Source organism: Caretta caretta, chromosome 8, assembly GCF_965140235.1.
Source record: "Caretta caretta isolate rCarCar2 chromosome 8, rCarCar1.hap1, whole genome shotgun sequence".
Taxonomy (NCBI): Eukaryota; Metazoa; Chordata; order Testudines; family Cheloniidae; genus Caretta; species Caretta caretta.
Window position 1 is genome coordinate 101,995,757 of NC_134213.1, and position 20,594 is coordinate 102,016,350.

Here is a 20,594-nt window from a genome sequence, read left to right on the forward strand (position 1 = left end):
AGGACCTTTTTTCTAAATACTTTGCAAGCATTAGCTAATCCTTTCTCTATGTAAAATAGGTATTGTTGTACCCATTCACATGTAGGGAAACTGAGGCACTGAGGGAACAAGTGACTTGTCCACTGTCAGTATGAGAGACAGGTAGCAGAACCCAGGAATCCCAATTTCCCAATCCCCTGCTCTAACCACTAGAGAGCATTCACTCCACAGTAAAGTATATAGTACTGTCACACAGGAAATCCAGCTGTAGTTCCCTATGTGTGGCAAGTAGATTGTCCTCTTCATTCTGCATTTTAGTTTTGGCTTACCTGCCTTGCTATGGGATAGCAGGTGTAATTAATGACAATATTTGTTATTAAGTGTTTGAAATGCATTGGAGCAATCCTAATTCAGTGGGCTTAAGCTGCAGTTTAATAGTGTTTTGGGAAGGAGTGCAGCTAAGCAGTTAGAGCAGGCAACTCTTGCTTTTTAGTCTTGGATCTGCTACTGAATAGGTCTCAGATCACTCTATGTGAGTCTCCGCTAACCCATCTGTGAAATGAATAAAAAAAAATCTTGCTTATCTCACAGGAGCACTATAAGGTTTTGTGGATGAAAAGTGCAACATACATATTCTACTTACTGCCTCAAGAACTCTGATTTCTTATTGGGCTGGACAGTGCTGGTCTGGACTTCTCCAACTAAACATTTTTTACTTTAGAAAATACCAATCAATTGAAACACAAACTGTTTGTGGGAAAAGATCTGCTTGGATGCATCACCTGATTTGAAAAAAAATGGACAACAATGGTTACAAAGTGTCAAAATGTTCCATTTTGACATTTTCAAAATGAAAAGGTTTGTTTTCTGGTTCAAAACACCCTTTTTCCAGTTTGAAATTTTAGTTTATTTCTACTAACAGCAACAACAAAGGTTAGAAAAAAAGTCAAAATGAAAATGAAATATCTTCAAAATTATCAAAACAAAATGTTTTGACAAACCAGATCTGATTTTTAGTATTATTATTATTTTATTATTGATTCATGAAAATTTGGGATATTTTAAATGTTTGTTCCAGTTTGGGACAGGACAAACTAAAAATCTCAAACACTTGAAGGATGGGAAAACCACTTTCTTTCCAGCTATAGCAAAGGGCTGAGCAATGTGCCAAATTGTTTTTGCATACAGATGTGTGATCAAGAACCTACAAGGTATGTTTGTGGGGCAGGTGCTGGGCCAACTGTTCCAACTAGGCAGGCGGGGCTGTATCCTGTATATTTTAATATTCAAGGAAGGATCTTGTATCCACTTCCCATCCTAGGGCACTCACATACTCTTCCCCCACCACTCCCAACCAACCTGCTCTCACAGAGTCCAGGCAACCTTTATTGTTTCTAAGGGTTTGGGGGTGGTTGCTTCGTTTTCTAGTCTCATCCCCATTTTGGTGTCTGGAGGTTCCTGCCCCAGGATTATCAGAATGTGCTATTGGCTAATCTTGCCGGGAACTCAGCTGCCTCTGGGCATGGTTGCCTAGCAACCCAATGACGTGGGCTGGGCCCAATATACCTGACTAAGTGACTGTGCTCCCTGATTGGTCAGAGGAGCTGACAGATCACCATTTAAGCCCTGGAGCCACAGCAGCACGGTGGCCTCTCAATGCATGCCACGTGTGCAGCTGCCCCAGACCTGCATCTTGTCCAGGCCTTGCTTCCCCTCGCCTGCTTCACTCCAGCACTGGTCCCAAGGAGATGGCGGCTGCTGTGCATGTGTATGGTGGCTCCGGGGCTTCTGCGGACAAGAGTTCCCTGTTCTAGCTAATGCTAGGAGATGCTATTTTTCGGGACTGAGTGACCCATGGAATAAAGTGGTGGGAGTGGGTTTTGGAGCAGCCCTGTGTGCAGTCCCTATTGTACAGGAAAAGATGTTTTGGTGAACTACTTCCTGAAATGTCGGCCCTTCAGAGAAGCCATTACAGGATTTATTAGAAGAGAATGGAATGATTCTCACTTCTCTCAGCCCACTTCTCTCAGTAATGAAGCCTTGATTAGAAGGGCAGTTTTGCTGGTAACACACGGTACTTGTACTCTTCTCTCTCAAAAAACATATGTATTAATTGAAGCATTAACAGAGTTGTCGAGGTTCCTTCCTCACTCTGAACGCTAGGGTACAGATGTGGGGACCTGCATGAAAAACCTCCTAAGCTTATCTTTACCAGCTTAGGTCAAAACTTCCCCAAGGTACAAAATATTCCACCCTTTGTCCTTGGATTGGCCGCTACCACCACCAAACTAATACTGGTTACTGGGGAAGAGCTGTTTGGAAACGTCTTTCCCCCCAAAATACTTCCCAAAACCTTGCACCCCACTTCCTGGACAAGGTTTGGTAAAAAGCCTCACCAATTTGCCTAGGTGACTACAGACCCAGACCCTTGGATCTTAAGAACAATGAACAATCCTCCCAACACTTGCACCCCCCCTTTCCTGGGAAATGTTGGATAAAAAGCCTCACCAATTTGCATAGGTGACCACAGACCCAAACCCTTGGATCTGAGAACAATGAAAAAACATTCAGTTTTCTTACAAGAAGACTTTTAATAAAAATAGAAGTAAATAGAAGTAAAGAAATCCCCCCTGTAAAATCAGGATGGTAGATACCTTACAGGGTAATTAGATTCAAAACATAGAGAACCCCTCTAGGCAAAACCTTAAGTTACAAAAAAGATACACAGACAGAAATAGTCATTCTATTCAGCACAGTTCTTTCCTCAGCCATTTAAAGAAATTATAATCTAACACGTACCTAGCTAGATTACTTACTAAAAGTTCTAAGACTCCATTCCTGGTCTATCCCCGGCAAAGACAGCATATAGACAGACAGAAACCCTTTGTTTCTCTCCCTCCTCCCAGCTTTTGAAAGTATCTTGTCTCCTCATTGGTCATTTTGGTCAGGTGCCAGCGAGGTTACCTTTAGCTTCTTAACCCTTTACAGGTGAGAGGAGCTTTCCCCTGGCCAGGAGGGATTTCAAAGGGGTTTACCCTTCCCTTTATATTTATGACAAGAGTATACAAAGGTGGGTCACACACCGGCAATATACAGATCTTACGAAAATGAATTCCAAAGAGATGAATGCAGTATGGCAGGTGATCATAGGACCAAGAGCTGTGAAGACGACAAAGCAGCAAGAATTCCTGAAATTAGAATCCAGTTGGATGACTGCTTTACGTCTTTCTGAGATGGCAACGGAAGCTGCGTATCAGTCAGGTCACATCAAGCTTCAGTGACCACTCGCAATCACATCCAGCTGGTGAAAACACAGGTACAAGAGGTATGACAGCTATCACGGAAAGCAGAGACCACGTTAGCGGAAGCTCAGACAGAAGAGCTCACTGACACAAAAGTTGAGGAATCATCACAGCCGGGCAGTATCCAGCCCTAATTCCTGCCTGCCTCTGAACTCCTGATTCCAAACTCCTGGCTTCAACCACTGGCTTGTCTCCTGACCACTCCTCTGGTTCCACTCTTCAATTTTTGCTTTGACCACTAGGTCAGACTCCTGCTCCAACCCCTAGGTGGTACTGCTTACACCTTGGGGTGTGTGACAAATCTTGTCTTGTGGCTTTGGAGTGGGTGAGTCACCAGCTGAGAGCCCATGTTTGATGTGGGAGCAGAAAGGAGTGATACACTCTCTTTCTACACTTATCAGCTCAGTCTTTGGCTGTACTGTGCAAACAGCATATAGCATCCCATAATCCCTAGTGTGCCATACTGACTGTCTAGGTAGATACTTACTTATCCAAGGCCAGTGTAACTATAATACCTAAGCACATGTTTAGCAGTAGTTCATGAGGAGCTTTACTAGGGATTATGAGACAAATACCCAGTAGAGCTAGGGTTTAGGGAGAGTGTTTCCCTGGCCTGCTGCCCCACATGCATTCTGCCCCCATGAAGGCCTTAAATGGATTGAGGGTGCTGGAAATGATGGGCCATAAAACATACAGTACAAGGTATTCCATGGGGTAAAGGGAGAAGAGCCATCTGGACAGAGGAGGAAGGCCTGTATCTCCAATAACCAGAGCTAAGTGGCAGGGTGAGAGGAGGTAGCTGGGTAAGATAAAGGGGGTGGAAGGGAGGATGGGCAGTGTGATTAGAAACTGCCCAGCCACGCTGAACATTGTAGACCTGAACCAATGTTTAGGATCACAGTAGAAACCAATATCTGCCCTGTGTCAGTTGGCTGCAAAGTTTGCTCTATTTCAATTTCTTGTAAAGCATATTAGGCCACACTCAGCCAAAAAAGCTTCAGCTACAATGAGAGAAGATGTCTGGTGGTTAGAAAAATTATCCAGTGAAAACAGATACCGCCGTTGCCAAGGCTGCGGTAAGACTCCTTGAAGCTCGTCAGCTTAGGAAGGATCTAGAGTTGCCAGTTAACTAGAAATTGTGGAAGCTTCCAACAAGACAGTGCTGTCCATTATGCCAGTGTGTGGGGGCGGGGTGGGAAGGGCAGGGGGGAGAAGCATATTCTAGGCTAACAAGAACTATTATGTTAGGAAACTGACAGCTTTCCAGAGAATGGTTTCAGCTGAATGAAGAATTTCCATCCTGGAAAAATGCAGTGATTTATATTTTTGCTTTCCCATCTGGGTTCCTAGTGCTCCATGTTTTGTGAGACACTATCAGTCAAAATATTGAGTTAATTGTAATAACATAGGTGCAAATGATTTGGGGAAGCATGGGAGGGACATCTCTCTCAATATTTTACAAGCTGGTTCCTGTCCCTCTTCTATGCAGTTGCGGAATCGAAGTGTTCTCTCTCCTGGTTCCCCATACCCTGATTTTTGTAAGTGGTTGCCCCTGCGATAGCTTTGCAAAATGCTACATGCAAGTATTGATGGGTAGAAATACGTTTTATTGTCCTGGAGCTTTGCTGTTGGAGGAGGAGGAGTTCTGTGGCAAGTTCTGTGCCTCCATCAGAAATATTTATAAACAGAGCTGGGCTTGAACAGTAAAAGCTGGATCCAGATCTAGAACCCCACTCCCACCACAAAGCAGGGGTGCCAATGGAGAGTTTTCTTGGGGGAGAGGAGGGAGGCAAATTCTGCTCCTTGCCTCCACTCCCACTGGCAGGGACCACGTTCTGATCCCTGCTCCCCCCTCCTCCTGCAGGGACTCCAAGCCTCCCCTCTTTCATACTCACACGGTGCATGATCTGATGCCTCCAGCAGTCGAGTTCTCAGTGGAGTCTCCTGCCCACTGGCGTACAGGAATAGACTCCCTCCGTTTCCGCTGGTAACACCATTTGGCCCAGCTGCTCCTCCATCTAAACAGACGAGTGGTTGGGCCAAATTTGAGTGGCATTGCAGCCCCGTGACAAAAACCTCTGACTGAAATTTGGCCTGGCCACCCACCCGTCTGAATAGAGAAGCAACCGGGTCCAATGTCAGTGGCATTGTGACTAGCTGGAGCGATGTTCTGCACTGTTCTGGCAGCAGCCATACTGATTTGGTACGGGACCACTGCTTTAAAATGGTCGGGCCATGGCCCCCTCGGCTCCGCAGCCTATGAAATTTTGAGTAAGTGCACAAACTTGGACCCTTACCCTCAAGCCCCCTCCAATTGGGAAAATGTGCATGGATAGCCACTGCCTCAAAAGGCAGGGTGTATTGGCTCTTCCTACTTCCAGCAATCGAATGAAAAATTGAGGGGGGGGGTACACATGTCTGGAAAACCAGGGGTCAGAAGATGGATGTCAAGTAGAAACATGAGCCCCACATGGGCAACTGTAGTTTTGGTTGCACACACGCTTTTGGTTCACGTCTACGTTTGCTTATAATTAGAGCAGGTCAGGAACTGGTTGACGAAATGCTTTTCCACCAGAAAATGTCAATTTGCTGACATCAAAACTGTTTGCTGAAGAGGATCAGTTTAAATTAATTTCCACTTTCAAAAGATTTTTTTGGGGGGAAAAATGTTTTGAAATTGTCAGAATGTGCTGTTTTGACAATTTCAAAACAAAAGAGGTCAGCTTTCTTGTTCTAAACAAACTTTTGGTTAAAACTTTGTTCATGTAAGATTAAGAAAAAAACTATAACAAAATACAGAAGGTTAATCTTCAAATGAAACATTTCAAAATGATGGGAAACAATATGCTTTGATCAACCCAATCTGATTTATTTGTTTATTTGCATTTTCAGTTTGTGAAAATTTTCAAGGTTTCGAATCTTTGGCCTGATTCAGGACAGGAAAATATCCTGAAAATTCCCATGGAATGGGAAAACTGTTTCCTGACCAGCCCTACCTCTAATGCTAAACTCCTATTGATCCATGTAGGTATGCCTTCTCAGCCTAAATGTTAGTGCACAAGTGTGTGTACAAAAATTCACATGGATATCATGCCTCTGTTTTTAACAATCAGCACATAAAGCATATAAAATAAGCATATTTTTACAGGCTGTTCAACCAAGGTTTCAGTTTGGCAAACAAAAACACACAATATACTGGAAACATGAGACTTCATTCATATCTGGAATATAAAATACTCTAGAGTCTTCTGAGTCTGTGCTTAAATTTAGGTTTTTATTTAATTTTAGACACCCTCTAGCCTTGATTCATCCTTCTGCGGAAGGTGCCTTTAATATTCAGACTTCCACTGACAAATATGTTCCAGGCGGGTTTTTCTCAGTGAAACAGATCTTGTAACCAAGAATTTTCCCCCTTTCAATGTAAATGAATAGTGTAATCTGATCCAAAATGTCTCATTTCTGACACGCATTACGTAGTTTTGGTGTGTGGTCACCAAAGTTTGTTGTTTCAAAACACAAATTTGCCAGTTCAGAACTTTTGTATCTTTGTGATAATATATTGGGTTTAGATGCACGTTTACTGTACCTCCCTTTCATGAAAGATTCCCAGCATGCTTTAATATATGTATTAATACATAAATACATACATTAATATATGAGAGTAATGTAAATCTCACAGCACTCCTTGGAGATAGGTAAGTATTTTCATGCCCGTTTTACACCAGGTACACTAAGGGGATGCATCCGATGAAGTGAGCTGTAGCTCACGAAAGCTTATGCTCTAATAAATTTGTTAGTCTCTAAGGTGCCACAAGTCCTCCTGTTCTTTTTACTAAGGGGATGATTACACTACAGCCGTTACAGAACTGCACATGGACTGCTGTAGCACCATGGTGTAGACTTTTCCTACATCAGTGAAAGGGGATTTTTCCATAATGTAGGTCATCCATCTACATGAGAGACAGTAGCTAGGTTGATGGAATAATTCTGTTGTGGATCTTGCTGCATCTACACTGGGGGCTAGGTGGACCTAACTGTGGAGTCAGGGCACAACATTTTTCACAACCCTGAGCAACATTGCTAGGTAGATCTAATATTTCAGTGTAGACGAGCCCTAAGGCTCATCCAAGTCACAACCAATATTTTCCAAAGTGTTCTCTAATTTAAACATGTCTCAGTGTTTGATCCCTCAGCTTGATACTTCGGGCCGATTTTCAGCAGCGCTCGACAGCAACAGCTTCCACTGACTTGCAGCGAGCGTTTTAAACCAAAAATGTCTCAAGTTGGGCCTCAAAATTTATGGACGTGTTTGAAAATGTGCATGGATAGCAAGCCCAAAGCCTGGAGTCAGAATGAGAATGCAGGAATGTGAAGGATAGTCTTGTTAGGGCTCTAGTCTAGAACTCAGGGTTCAGTTCATGGCTTTGCCACAGACTCCCTGTGTGACCTTGGCCACGTCACGTAGTTCCTCTTTGTCTCAAATCCCATCTGTAAATTGAGGATAATAATACTTCCTTTCTTTCTCTTGTATATTTAGACTGTAAGCTTATCAGTGCTGGGACCATTTCTTACAACACTGAGCACAGTGGGGCCTTGATCTTTGTCAGGGTACTTAGGCATTACTACAATACGAATTAATAATAATAATAATAATAACAACCCTAGAAAATGCTCATTCTCTTTCTCCTGCTGCTCCTTTTCCTTCCCTACAAATCCTTTTAAAAGTCACTGGGACTACCCCCGTATTTGTTGTATTCATTCTAGATGAGACCCTTATTTTTCAGAATCTTCCTTCGCCCACTTGCTTGACTGTAAAGGCCTGGGTTACTGCAGTGGTGACATAAAATAAATGTGTTTTGCTGATAAATGTGCATAATGGTTCAAGACTACTCCAGTGAATAAACATGATTTCCCAAAGCCAACTGATGCATGAGAGTGGCCTTTGATTAAACAGGCTAAGTGCTGTATGCTGCTGGTGCATGAAGCTGTTATTTATCAGCCAAAAACTTATGCTGGAAATGAACATAATTCATTGAGCCTTAACTGGAGACCACTTAAGCTTTCCTCTCATCGTACCACTTTGTGGAAAGAAGTGTAATGGAAGTTAGAGTAAAGCCAGACAGAGCAGGGGATTGTTAGTTGGGGAGATCTGGGGAAAATTTCATCTGAAACATTTTTCTGTGGAAAATGGAGATTCGGCAACACGCAAACGTTTTGCAAATTTGGGTCAGTTTCATGAATTGTTCATTTTGGGAAAAAAGCTAAACCGAATCAAACAAAAAAAAATGTTTTGTTTCAAAATGAAACATTTCAATATTTTGGTCTGAAATGACGTTTCATTCCAAAATTGTCTTTAATTTGACTTTAGTAAAATCGAAAACATTTTAAAATGATCAAAATTAAAATGAAACATTTCAGTTTTGTCAAAGCAAAATGTTTTTTTTTACCTGAAATGAATTTTTTTGACTTTTTTCAAAATGGCCAGTGACCTGAAAAATTTGTTATTCGCCGAACTGTAATGCTGGATTCTGCTCCCAGCTCTGTCCCTGCGGGTATGTTTACACTGCAAAGAGAACCCCACGGTGCCAAGTCTCAGAGCCCAGTTCAATTGACTTGGGCACCTGAGGCTCAGGCTGTGGGGCTGAAAACAGCAGTATAGATGTTCCCGTGTGTGCTGGAGCCTGGGCTTTGAAATCCAGCAAAGGGATAAGGTCTCAGAGCCCTGGCTCCAGCCCAAGGGGGAATGTCTACACTGCTATGTTTTAGCCCCAAAGTCCTAGCCCCATGAGCCTCAGTCAACTGACCTGGGGTCTGAGACTTGGCACCGCGGGTTTCTCTTTGCAGTGTAGACATACCCCGAGTCTGTAATTTTCCCGAACGGCCGAGTGTTCAAAAGTAGCAATGGGATGAGCTGCTTCTAAGAACATCATTTGCCTTCAAATATCAATGTGCTGTGACCTGGGGTTGGTTCTTTGTACACCCACGTCTAGTCCTGGTGGCTTGAGTTATGTGATCTAGTTTCTGAACATATGGAAAGGTCCACTGAAGTGAACAGCTGGAATCAGGGCTGGAGCCTCACCCATGGCAGAGCACACGTAGCACACTTTAGGGACTAACTCTGCACAGCTGTGATCCTTTCTCAGCTTCAGTGCAGGACTGGTCCCTCTCCATGGAGCTAAAGCAGCAAAGAGGAGAGCTGTTTTCACTTATACTGGCTCGAAAAAGGGAGTCAAAACGGCAGCAGGGGATCAGTATAACATCATCACTCCTCCTTTCTTCTGACCACTCCCTTTTTCTCTACTATGCAACAGGAGGGTGATAGGAGCCATGTCAGGCACCCGGTCCCTATGCCACTGTTTTATCTGAACTGAGTTCTCATACTGTTTCATCATTCTGCCAGAAGCTGGGAGCGGACAACAGGGGGTGGCTCACTGGCAATCACCTTGTTCTGTTCATTCCCTCGGAAGTATCTGGCACTGGCCACTGTCAGAGGCTAGATGGACCATTGGTCTAACCCAGTGTGGCCATTCTTCCATTCCGCTCCAATAAATGAGAATGAGATCAAATTACTGGCTCCAACCAATTTATTTGTAGTTACTGCTGGTGTGAGCTGGGGTTTTAGATTGAGCAAAGCGATTGCATGCTGTTGGTTTCACCAGGGAAGGTGCATTTCACAGTGCTAGAAAGGACGCTTAGGGAGTGGTATTGCTAACAAGATCTTTTTTATCAGTCTGTTTCAATAAAATTCTCTAAGGAGTTTCACTGTGATAACCGGAGGCTCTGTTTACTAAAAGTGATGCCGCTCCCCGTACCATGACTTCCCTAGTAAAATGGTAAGGAAGGATAGGCGAAATCCATCCCTGATGTAACCCAGATGAAAGTCAATGGGGTTACACCAGCAAGGAGTTTGGTCCCACCTTATTCACTTCTCAATATAAATCAGGGTCAGGAAGCAGTTTACTCTTTTCCCAATAGTCTCAAAACCACTGTGAGTAAGTTCCTTCTCAGCCACTTTGCATATCCAGCTGAACACCAAGAACACAAACCAAAAGAATTTCCTGTCTTTCACATCACTTTATTTCTGTGTTCATGCACACACACACACACGAAAGAGAAATAAGAAAATTATCTAAAGGTCAAACAAAACTAACTGGTCAAAACCAACTGGTTTTAAAGGGGAATAGGAGCAAAGGCAGATATTTTTGGCAGGAGAGGCGTATATGGGAGTGTGGAATTTGTAGCCAGGCATAGATGCAATTGTGGGGATTTCTAGCCACTGGAATAACTAGCTATGCAGATCACAAGCTATGCCATGACGGCAGTCTGTTTGCCCCGGGATCACTGTATAGCCTTGGAATCATAGAAACGTAAGACTGGAGGGGACATCAATACGTCATCTAGTCCAGTCCCCTGTGCTGAAGCATGACGAAGTATCATCTAGACCATCCCTGACAGGTGTTTCTCTAACCTGTTCTTAAAAACCTCCAATGACAGAGATGCCACAGCCTCTCTAGGGGATTTGTTCCAGCGCTTAACCACCTTAGAGTTTGGAAGCTTTTTCCTAATGTCTAACCTAACTCTTCCTTGCTGCAATTTAAGCCCATTACATCTTGTCCTGTCCACAGTGGATAAGGAGAACAATTTATCACCCTCTTTTTTATAACAACCTTTTGCATACTTGAAGACTGTTATCGTGTCCCATCTCAGTTTTCTCTTCTCCAGACTAAACAAACCAAATGTTTTCAATCTTTCCTTGTAGGTCATGTTTTCTAGCCCTTTAATCATTTTTGTTGCTCTTCTCTGAACTTTCTCCAATTTATCCACATCTTTCCCAAACTGTGGTGCCCAGAACTGGACACAGTACTCCAGCGGAGGCCTTATCTGTGCTGAGTAGAGTGGAAGAATTCTTTCTCATGTCTTGCTTACAACCCTCCTGCTAATACATGGCATAATGATGTCTGGGTTTTTTGCAACGGTATTACAGTATTGACTCATATTTAGTTTGTGATTCACTATAATACCCAGATCCTTTTCTGCAGTAGGCATCTGTCTGCGTTCCTGATAGGGCAGTGGATCTAGGAATGATTCAAAATATTGTGGGGATGGATGGGTGAATGAATGCCTACCACAACTCATGAAGAACTCTCATACTTCCCAGAGTGGACAGCTCTGTGATTTTAGTGATAATTTCACTCTGTATTTAGTAATTTATTTTAGTGATAATTTCACTCTGTATTTAGTATCACCCTCATACTACTAGGGGGGCACTCTGCTGTCCTGGAAAGGGAAAGGAAGGAAAGTCCTTTCATCCATTCTGTTGTGCAATTTTGGTGTGTTGGGCTGTGATTATGGGGGAAAGGGGGTGTGATTGTTAGGGCACAACTGACCTTTTGGCTTTGACTACTCTGTTACCATGGTACAGCTAAGTGTTGTCAAAAAGAGCCTGAGCGGTTAATCTGGATGAGGGAAGGGAGAGCAGGTTGGATGAGTTGAGGAAAGCTCTTTGTGGCAGGGAGGTTGCAAGGGATTGTATGTAGCTGGAATGGGGCCAGGGTTGAGGATATCCTGGCATGTCCGTGAGTTTTCCTATGCTAGGTGATGAGAGGCCCATGGCACCATAAACTGAGTAAGGACAGGGAATGGGACCACGGGTCTGTCCACTGTGTGGAAATGTACATCCTGATAGATCTACACCGGCATGGCCTTACGTGTTCTTGTTTCAGTGCATAAAAACCCTCTTCTAAGCCACACAGGCCAGTTTGGATCAGTCCCTGCAAGAGGGCTATACCAGTGCACGATGTGTCGGTTGGCCTTAGGGACAAGTTCTGTTCTAACGTAAATAGGCATGGTCCTGTATACCATGACTGCACTAATACAGGAAGAAGGATGACCCATTGGGTGAGGCCCTTGACTGGGACTCAGGAGCTTCAGGTTCCATTCCCAGCTCTGCCACAGACTCCCAGTGGGCAAATCACTCACTGGGTGTCCGTTCTGTAAAGTGGGGCTAATAGAAATGCTTCCTTTCTCCCACTCTCTATATTTAAATTATACTTTCTTCAGGACAGACACTGTCTATATCTAGGGGTTTCTACAGTGTCTATAGAGCAATGGTGTCTCACTCTAGGTTGGGATCTATGGCATTACCGTAATACAAATCACTAACAACATTGCCACATGCCAGACCTTTGCAAGAGATAAATAGTAAAATAGTTGCATCTATACTCCATAATGCCACCAAAGAAGCCATGCAAAGGGTTTCTAGTCCCTCAATATTTCTGTCTGATTGGGGAGTAAAAAAATTATAAACCTGAGCTTCTTTTGAAATATCCATTAAATTTTTTCCAGTGTAGTTTACAGTCACTGTCGCTAACATTAACAAAACATTCATGTTAGCGGCATTTCCCTGCTGAGCCCCAAAGGAAACATTATTGGAAGGGCCAGAGACTGCTGCTTTATTTTATGTTGCCAATTAGCATGTTTGCATAACTTAATGGACACCGTGTCAGGCACAAATTCCAGAATGGATCAGTCTTTGAATCCGCGTTTGACTTCATGGGCAAGCAGCCGTGGTTCCATGAGGCAGCAACAGCTTATACTGAAATAGCCTTCAGGGTTGGGGCTATCCATCAATGTCTTTGGGACTGTTTTCTGTAAGGGAACCACGGTGAATGAAAATATAGAAAACTGTCTACTGAAAAGCTGACTGATCGCTGTTTGGAATGGAAGCTGGGCGATACATCCTGTTGGGAAAAATAACTCCACCCCGTGAGGAATGGCATCAAATACTTCAATATGTACATACCTCAAAAGACCATCCTTTACCGGGATCCAAACCCAGCCCCACTGCTGTGGGAATCCTTTTTGTGAAACTCCAACTTAGGTCTTTGCACTGTGTTGTCTCAGCTGCAGTGTATAAACTTCTGGTGAGGAGGAAACCACCCATGAGTGTGCTATTTCCTGCCCCGTGCACTGCAATTTTTCCTTTTAAGAAAACAAGCTGGCTTCTTCCAAAACTTATTTTCTGTGCTCAAAATTTCTCTGCCAAGTTTACCTGATCCAGCTCTCAGTAAGGTCAGTTCAAGAACGTCCATTGCTTTCAAGAGGGGTTGAGGCCTCAGGAATATTTTCTTGAGAATAAAGGACAAGACATTGGTAAAAGTTGCCTTCAGGGGTAATTCTGGCCGCCATTTTAGTGATAATTTAACTCTGTATTTAGTTGCCTTCCCAAACTTGCTAAAAGCTAATTACACGCAGGTGTTTGCATTATTACTGAATATTTGATGCTAGTTATTTCTTCTTTGCATGACGGTAGCATCTTGCACAGCCCCCGTCATGGATGAGGTCATCATTGTGCTAGGTGCTGTACAAACACAGAACAAAAAGACAGACCCTCCTCAAAAAAGCTTGCAATTATAGGAACCAGATTATCACACCTTTGTTCACCTTGAGTAGTACCTGACTCCACATGTAATCCCAGGGAAGTCAATGGGAGAAAGGATGGTCTTCTGGTTAAGGCTTTGGACTGAGACTCAGGACTCAGTTTCTCTTAAAAGTCTGTGGCAAGCTAGGAATCACTTGGAATGTTTCCTTGACAAACTGGTAGACTTGAGTGTTCAACATTGTCCCTCTACCTTCCTTGCAGAGTTTCATCAAATATTTTGTTACTTTCTACTAGAGCTGGTAAAAAAAAAAATTGTTTCTGTCCCCAAAATATTTTCTTGTTTTCCCCACAGAATTGGAATGTCAACATTTTTAAATTCAAAATTTCCTCTAGATGTTGAGATCTGAAATATTTTGACCAGTTCTGCTGCTTGCAGAGTTTCTCTGTCCTGAAGCTGACTGCCTACATATTGGGCCCCACAACCTTTCCGTTGCCATTCTCTTCTTTCTTTCTGCCCAGGTCCTGCCTACTTCTTTATATATATAGTCAGCCTCTCTCCTCAGCCAATCAAATTCCCTTACCCGCTGTTTATCACTCTGTTAGTGTTTTGCTACTACATTTTGCTTCACTTCAGTTTGCTCCTTAAAAGGATAACGGGAGGCATCTTAACCAGGCAATGATTTGAATAATGAAAGGTCACCATCATGACATGGTAAATCCTAAAGCATAGGTGCTGGAATTAGGGGTGCTGCCACACCTCCTGGCTTGAAGTGGATTCTATTATATACAAGATGTAAAGTTTGATTCAATGGCTCCCAACACCCCCACTATAGAAATTGTTCCAGCACCCCTGTCCTAAAGATAATTTTTTGTGCCTTGACACATAATTGCAGAATGTTTTGAAGATTACTGATAGGCAATTGTTCTACAATGCTTGTCTTGTCCCTAATTGGTAGTTAGACTTGATGATTTAAGTTTAACAAAATCCTCAAATATCTGAGGATGTGCCTGTAAAAAGGAAATACTTCATTTGTAAATTTACTCCATAGAACTGGGGGTGGGTTTTATTTTATTTTATTTCTATTTGATCATATTTTACATGTATATGTGTAGGAAATATGTAACTAATATAAATTATCTACAAATAGCATCTATCCAAATTCTGGTTTTTAATAAATACCATTTCTGGTACAAGAAAGTGTTTTATTTGGACCAACTCCTTTCTGCTGTATTGCAAATTATGAAGTGGCTTTTGATGTCTGCTTTCTAAATGGCTGTATGCGATGAAATATCCATGCTTATACTGCCTAGTGTAAGTACAGATTTAAATGTTTTCTTGATCTGGTTGTATTATTCATTACAAAATTATTTAAGACCTTTAGACTGTTTTTCCTATTCACAAATGCACAAGAATATTTGCTATTTGTAACCATTTCCTCACCAACTTATGTGAACTCATTCTAACCTATAGGTTCTTCATAAACTGTTATTGATGATTTTTCCCTGTATATTGATTTGTGATTGGTGATCTAAATCACATGATGTTGACTTTGCTCCCTGATTGGGTGATTTTGGTCATATATGCAGATAGGTGTTGGGAAGAAGAACGGCCATTCTGCAAACATTGCTGGGAACAAAAGCCCTTTCACATGAATGTTCACCAATAGTGAACAGAATGGAGTGTGAATACGTTTGTGGCCATTTGTGTCTGTAATAATTGACCAGCTCTACCCTTTTGCATATTTTTTTCACACAGTGGGTCCAATCCTTAGCTGGTGTAAATCATCATCACTCTTAAGTCAATGGAGCTTCACACTTGTATCTTGTCCACTTTATATTTTCCCATTGCACAAAAGCAAAAACCCTTGGGTAGTTCATTTAAGGGTTACAGTTCCACTTCTTTGGTAGCAGACATCACTCAGTCTTCAGCCTCATGCCTGCACCCTTCAAATATGTGCTAAAAAGGCCTGATCCAATGTCCATCGGAGTCAATGGAAGTCTTTTTATTGTCTTAAATGTCTGCTGGATCATACTCTAATTGCCTATATAGGCACTTAGTGACATCTTATTGATTTATGGGAGAACTGAGTTCTGGTCATGAAATTGGCGAGAACTGGGCCTGTGAAATCTATTTCACTCAAAGATTTGGCAGATTAAGTGGGGCACCCCATTCACTCCCCCAAATACTACTGGATCCATATAAGTCCAAATCCAGTAGCTTCCTTCACCAGCCCACTTTCAATGGCTCCCCCTCTGCAAAAGTTTATTTTGAGGCTGGTATGGAGCACCTGTATGGTATGCCAGGGTATGAAGACTTCTTATGTGGTCCCTGTGTCTGAGAGCCGTGGAAGAACAATACAAAGCGTCAGTGATGTGGAAAACCTTCCTTAGGCTTTCTGCCCCTGGGTAAATTTCACCCTAAATACACCCCTTGCAGCACACACATTGAAAATATAAATAGCAACTCTATTATCCGACCAAAGCAGAGTAGAAAGTAAAACGTTCATAGTGTCTGCTAGTTGGCCAACTATGGAGGTGAAGGTCCGAGCCATTCAGCAATCTCTGTCGTGAAACTGCCGTTGATACATCTTTGCTATATCAAAGTTGTATGTGATTTTGCTACTCTATTAATGTGCTGTTCTGACAAAGTTCTTCCAGTCTGAAGGATGGGGCAGTGGGAGATGGGGAGAGAAAACGTGGCTCTTTTTTTAATTTAATTTAATTTAATTTTTTTTTAGTGGCTGGGAATCAAGTTGCTCTTTCTGTAGCTGGCAAGTAACCGGGCTAAGAAATGCTTCGAAAAACCTATATCCCTTGGAATGCTTGTCTTTCTTTCCAAAACTGTGGCAGGACATCCTGATGCTATGAAATTACATGGAAAACAAAATCGCTAGCAAAAAAGGGTCTCCTCTCAGTCAGGATTAGGAGCTTTACTACTGAAATGTATTTGATAAGTTAATACATTGCTAGAATTTTTTTTATGGTGAAAACTAACAACGTCTTTTTAGGGCTCTGTGGGATTTTGATATGAAAAATGCCAAGCTCTGGAAAGTTTTAAATAATAGGCAATTTACATTTAATAACTCACCTCCCATGACCCACAGGTACTGTGTTTGCCCTTACAACAGAAACATCTGGCTCTTCTGCTGTCCTTATTAAATAATCCCAGGGATACAGGGAGAAAAAAGACAGGGGGGATTGAGCGGGGGGGAGGAGCAAAAATAGATGAATTTGCAGCAATAGGCAGTGAATAATTCATGGACTCTCATCCAAATTACACTCTAAAAAATCTTTTAATGAGAGTGAGAGCATGTGGACCAGCTGTTTTGCAGATGACCAGAAATTTGGGACACACTACTTAGACAAAGATTTAATTAAGATTTAATTTTGTTAATGCTCTCCTCTTTTCTTATTGTTTTAGCACACATGGCATGCGTAGGGACCAATAATAATCATCATTAATAACAAGAACAACTGCAATAGACTATGTATATAGAGTCCCATTCAACGCTCACTGAAGTATGGGAGGCTTTCTGGTGATTTCATTGGGCATTGAAGCAGGCCCATCGAGAGAGCTTTTGATCAAATAATAATATCAGTAAATTTTTACCACATTCCTATTTGTGGGATTGTAACAATTGTATGGGCATCTCTACACTGCCCGAAAGTTTGGATTACAGAGATGTGAAAAGTGCTGCACTATAATTCCCCTGTGTGGACGCTGTGGGCTTGAACTGAAGAGTTCCGACTTGGCATTAATGTAGTCCTGTTTGAAGAGGACTATGTGAATGCCAACTGGGAACCTTTTCTTCGTGCCTGCAGCATCCCTATGGGTGAGTTACAGCACAGCATTTTGGTGCGTACTGCTATTTACACCCCAGAATGTTGGGCAGTGTAGACATGCCCAATCTTACCCGTCCTACAGCTGGGTGAAGTGAGGAAGAGAGAGGTCCAGTGATTGGCTGACAGAGTTAGGGTCAGAACCTAGAAACTCAGAATTTCCATCACCTCTTCTAACCACTAAACTCTGCCTCTTCTGTACAGCCTCTTGTGTGCAGCGTGCTTTTGAAGTCAAATTTTAAATAGACTTGAAAAGACTCCAGAAAAAGTTTCCTGGTGATCTCCTAACAGATTACCTTGATGAGTTTGCTGGGTTCATTAGCCTCATGAATGCCAAGGAAGACTTTTAAAAGGGGTGTGGGTGTGTGTATGATAATTAGGGCATATTAGACATGAGAGAGATTGGATCTTTTCTATAACTTTATTATTAATTAACATTTATATTCTTATAGGACCTACAGGCCAACTGGACAAGGCTCCATTGTCCTAAGGGCTGTGAAAACACACAGTAAGAGACATTTCTGGGCCCCCACATCTTACAACACGTAACGGGTGAATAAAACAAACAAGTTGGTTAGGGTAGGGACAGTGGAGGTAGTGTAGAAAATAAAATAGGATAAGCACGATTTTTAGCCAGTCCACTCACCGCTTGCCTAACTATAACTTCCATAACTCATTGCTTCAGCTGCTGTCTTCTCCATAATAAGAACTATTTTCTATATGTAAACAAAGCAAAAAGAATCTATGGCTTGAGGGGGGGAAAAATCAGTTTTACAGCATGTTGAACCACAATGTATTATCCTTTGGTGAAAAGAAAAAAATCACCCTAAAGGAAAGGTACTATTATATCAACACATGAATAAGACTGACAATTTTGCATTTTCCCAATGACAAAATGGAACTTACTTCAGATTCTTGGTTTCTCAAGATCTTCCCATGGTTATTGAAATCCAAACTACCCATCCTTGATTATTTTTTCAAGGACTTGCATTTATGATTAAAGAGACCCTTGGAATAGGTTTTGTAATTTCGAGTAACTGAGTCCAGAATAAATTTCATCCCACAAATCTGGTATCATTTTATTTGGTAATAACTGTGTCTGTTAAACTTCTAAAACATTTTCTAAAGGGCAAAGTGGTTATTTTATTTCTGTTCTTCAGTATATCTTGAGCCTGGAACAAACAAATCCAGACATGCACAGTATAAACATTATTATGCTAATGGACTCTTGGTATATTAACAGCGTGAGAGATCCAATGCATAGTGAAGTCAATGGGAATCTTTCTGTTGACTTTACTGGGGTTTGGATCAACCGCAAAGGCAGATTCATGCATTAGATCAAAGTCATGCTGTATAGTCTCATCTGACTCCCAGAGGAGTCAATGGATATCTTTCCATTTATTTCACTGGCCTTTGGATTAGGTCTTTAGCGTTGATCATATAGATCACTATGGGTATTACAACTCAAACTGGAACTACTTAGGAAATGAATGTCATACTAGATTTCATTGGGAAAACAAGTTTCCTTTGATTTGCCATAAAAACTCAACTTTGACTAATCACAATAATACTTTTAAAAAAATTAATGATGTGTTTTCCATTTCCATCCAAGAACGGAATACTTAGAAACATGGACCTAACTTATGTATTTACCAAATGCTGCAGGCTCTACACAGGCAAAACTCCCACTGACTCCATTAGCAGTTTTATATCACAGCAGCACATGGGGACCGCCACAGAACTCAGGGCCCCATTGTGCTAGGCACTGTACAAATGTAATGCCGACAGACCCCAGTTGTCAGCGGGTGGGATCAAACCGGGGACCTCTAGAGCTTAGTGCATGAGCCAAAAACCAACTAGCTATTAGCTCTCTCTCTCTTTCAGTGGGCTCACTCTTTAAGTGGTCTCGGTGCCACTAGATGGGACAGAACACCACACCCAGAAGGTGTATGGGTTACACAAACACCTACCAAGAAATGGTCCTTGCTCTAAAGAGCTTTATTAGACCAGGAGTAGTAGAGGAAGCAGAGTCACGGGGAAGTGGAGTGACTTTCCTGGGGTCAAACAACAGGTCAGTGGTGGAGCTAGGAATAAAACCCAGGTCTCTTCTCTCACAGTTCAGTGCTGTATCCACAGGCCAAGGAAAGTATATAAGGTGGTGTGCCCTTTACTTTTTGTTACTTAGCACTGAATTGTTATATGAGTGCCACTTGACCAGCTTTAAAAAATCACTTTGATGTCAGTTAGGGATAGACACTTATCTAGTTTTATCCTTACAGCATTGCACATTCTGTTACATTTTTTAGTGGCCGGGCTGTTTTTCTAAGCAAATGCATCTCTTAACTGGCCTGCAGCCATATCTCCTTGGCCTGTATTTGCATCGTATCTTGCAGGCTAATCAAGTTCAGGCATGTAGTGTGGTCCACTCCTGCCTTCTAGCCCCACAGAAACCAGCTCAGACTCCACTGACTACATATCCACTGTGCTGTTCATTTGCATTCCCTCCATCAACACTTTCACAGTCCAGTGGGACAGAATTATTTACGATATCCTCTGTATTTTCAGCCCTCTCCTCAGGACCTCAGAGGAGGAGAAGTTTCCCTTCCCTGAGGCTTCTGTGAAACTGGCTCAGCTAACTTGGCATGTCCATCCTATAACCCTTTATTGGTCTTGAGCCAATCGGCTTGGCTTGTTAGCTCACCCAGCCCACCCGCCTAATCAGCTTTCTCTAGGATGGGTGGGGCGGGGCGGGGAACTGATGGGTGTCAGAGTGATGAGAGTGCATGATCACCTGTAAACTCCCTGCACTCTGTCTCAAGGTGTGATCAGTCTGTGGAGGGGAGGGTATCTAGGAGAATCCAAGTTGCTCTAGGAAATGCTGAAGAGGATTTAATAAGCAGTATTTTTCCCTGTGAGTCAGCAGTGAGCCAATGACTTAGCACGGTTTTAGGAAGTGCTGCCTTACAGATGAGATGAAAATCTGAGGTGCTTTCCCGTTGTGATCATTAATAATCTCTTGGCTCTTTAAGAAAGAGAATGCCATACATTTAACAAGAAATCAGAGTGCTACAGAGGTTTAATGATGAAGAGGA

The 20,594-nt window shown here is 42.3% G+C and overlaps 1 protein-coding gene and 1 pseudogene across 3 annotated transcripts in view; both read left to right on the top strand.

Moving 5' to 3' along the window:
* The window catches only part of TRABD2B (TraB domain containing 2B), a 415,969-nt gene that overhangs the window by 99,122 nt on the left and 296,253 nt on the right, over positions 1-20,594 (top strand). The gene's annotated exons all lie outside the window — the stretch shown is intronic.
* LOC142073060 (diablo IAP-binding mitochondrial protein-like) lies at positions 1,640-3,415 on the top strand (annotated as a pseudogene).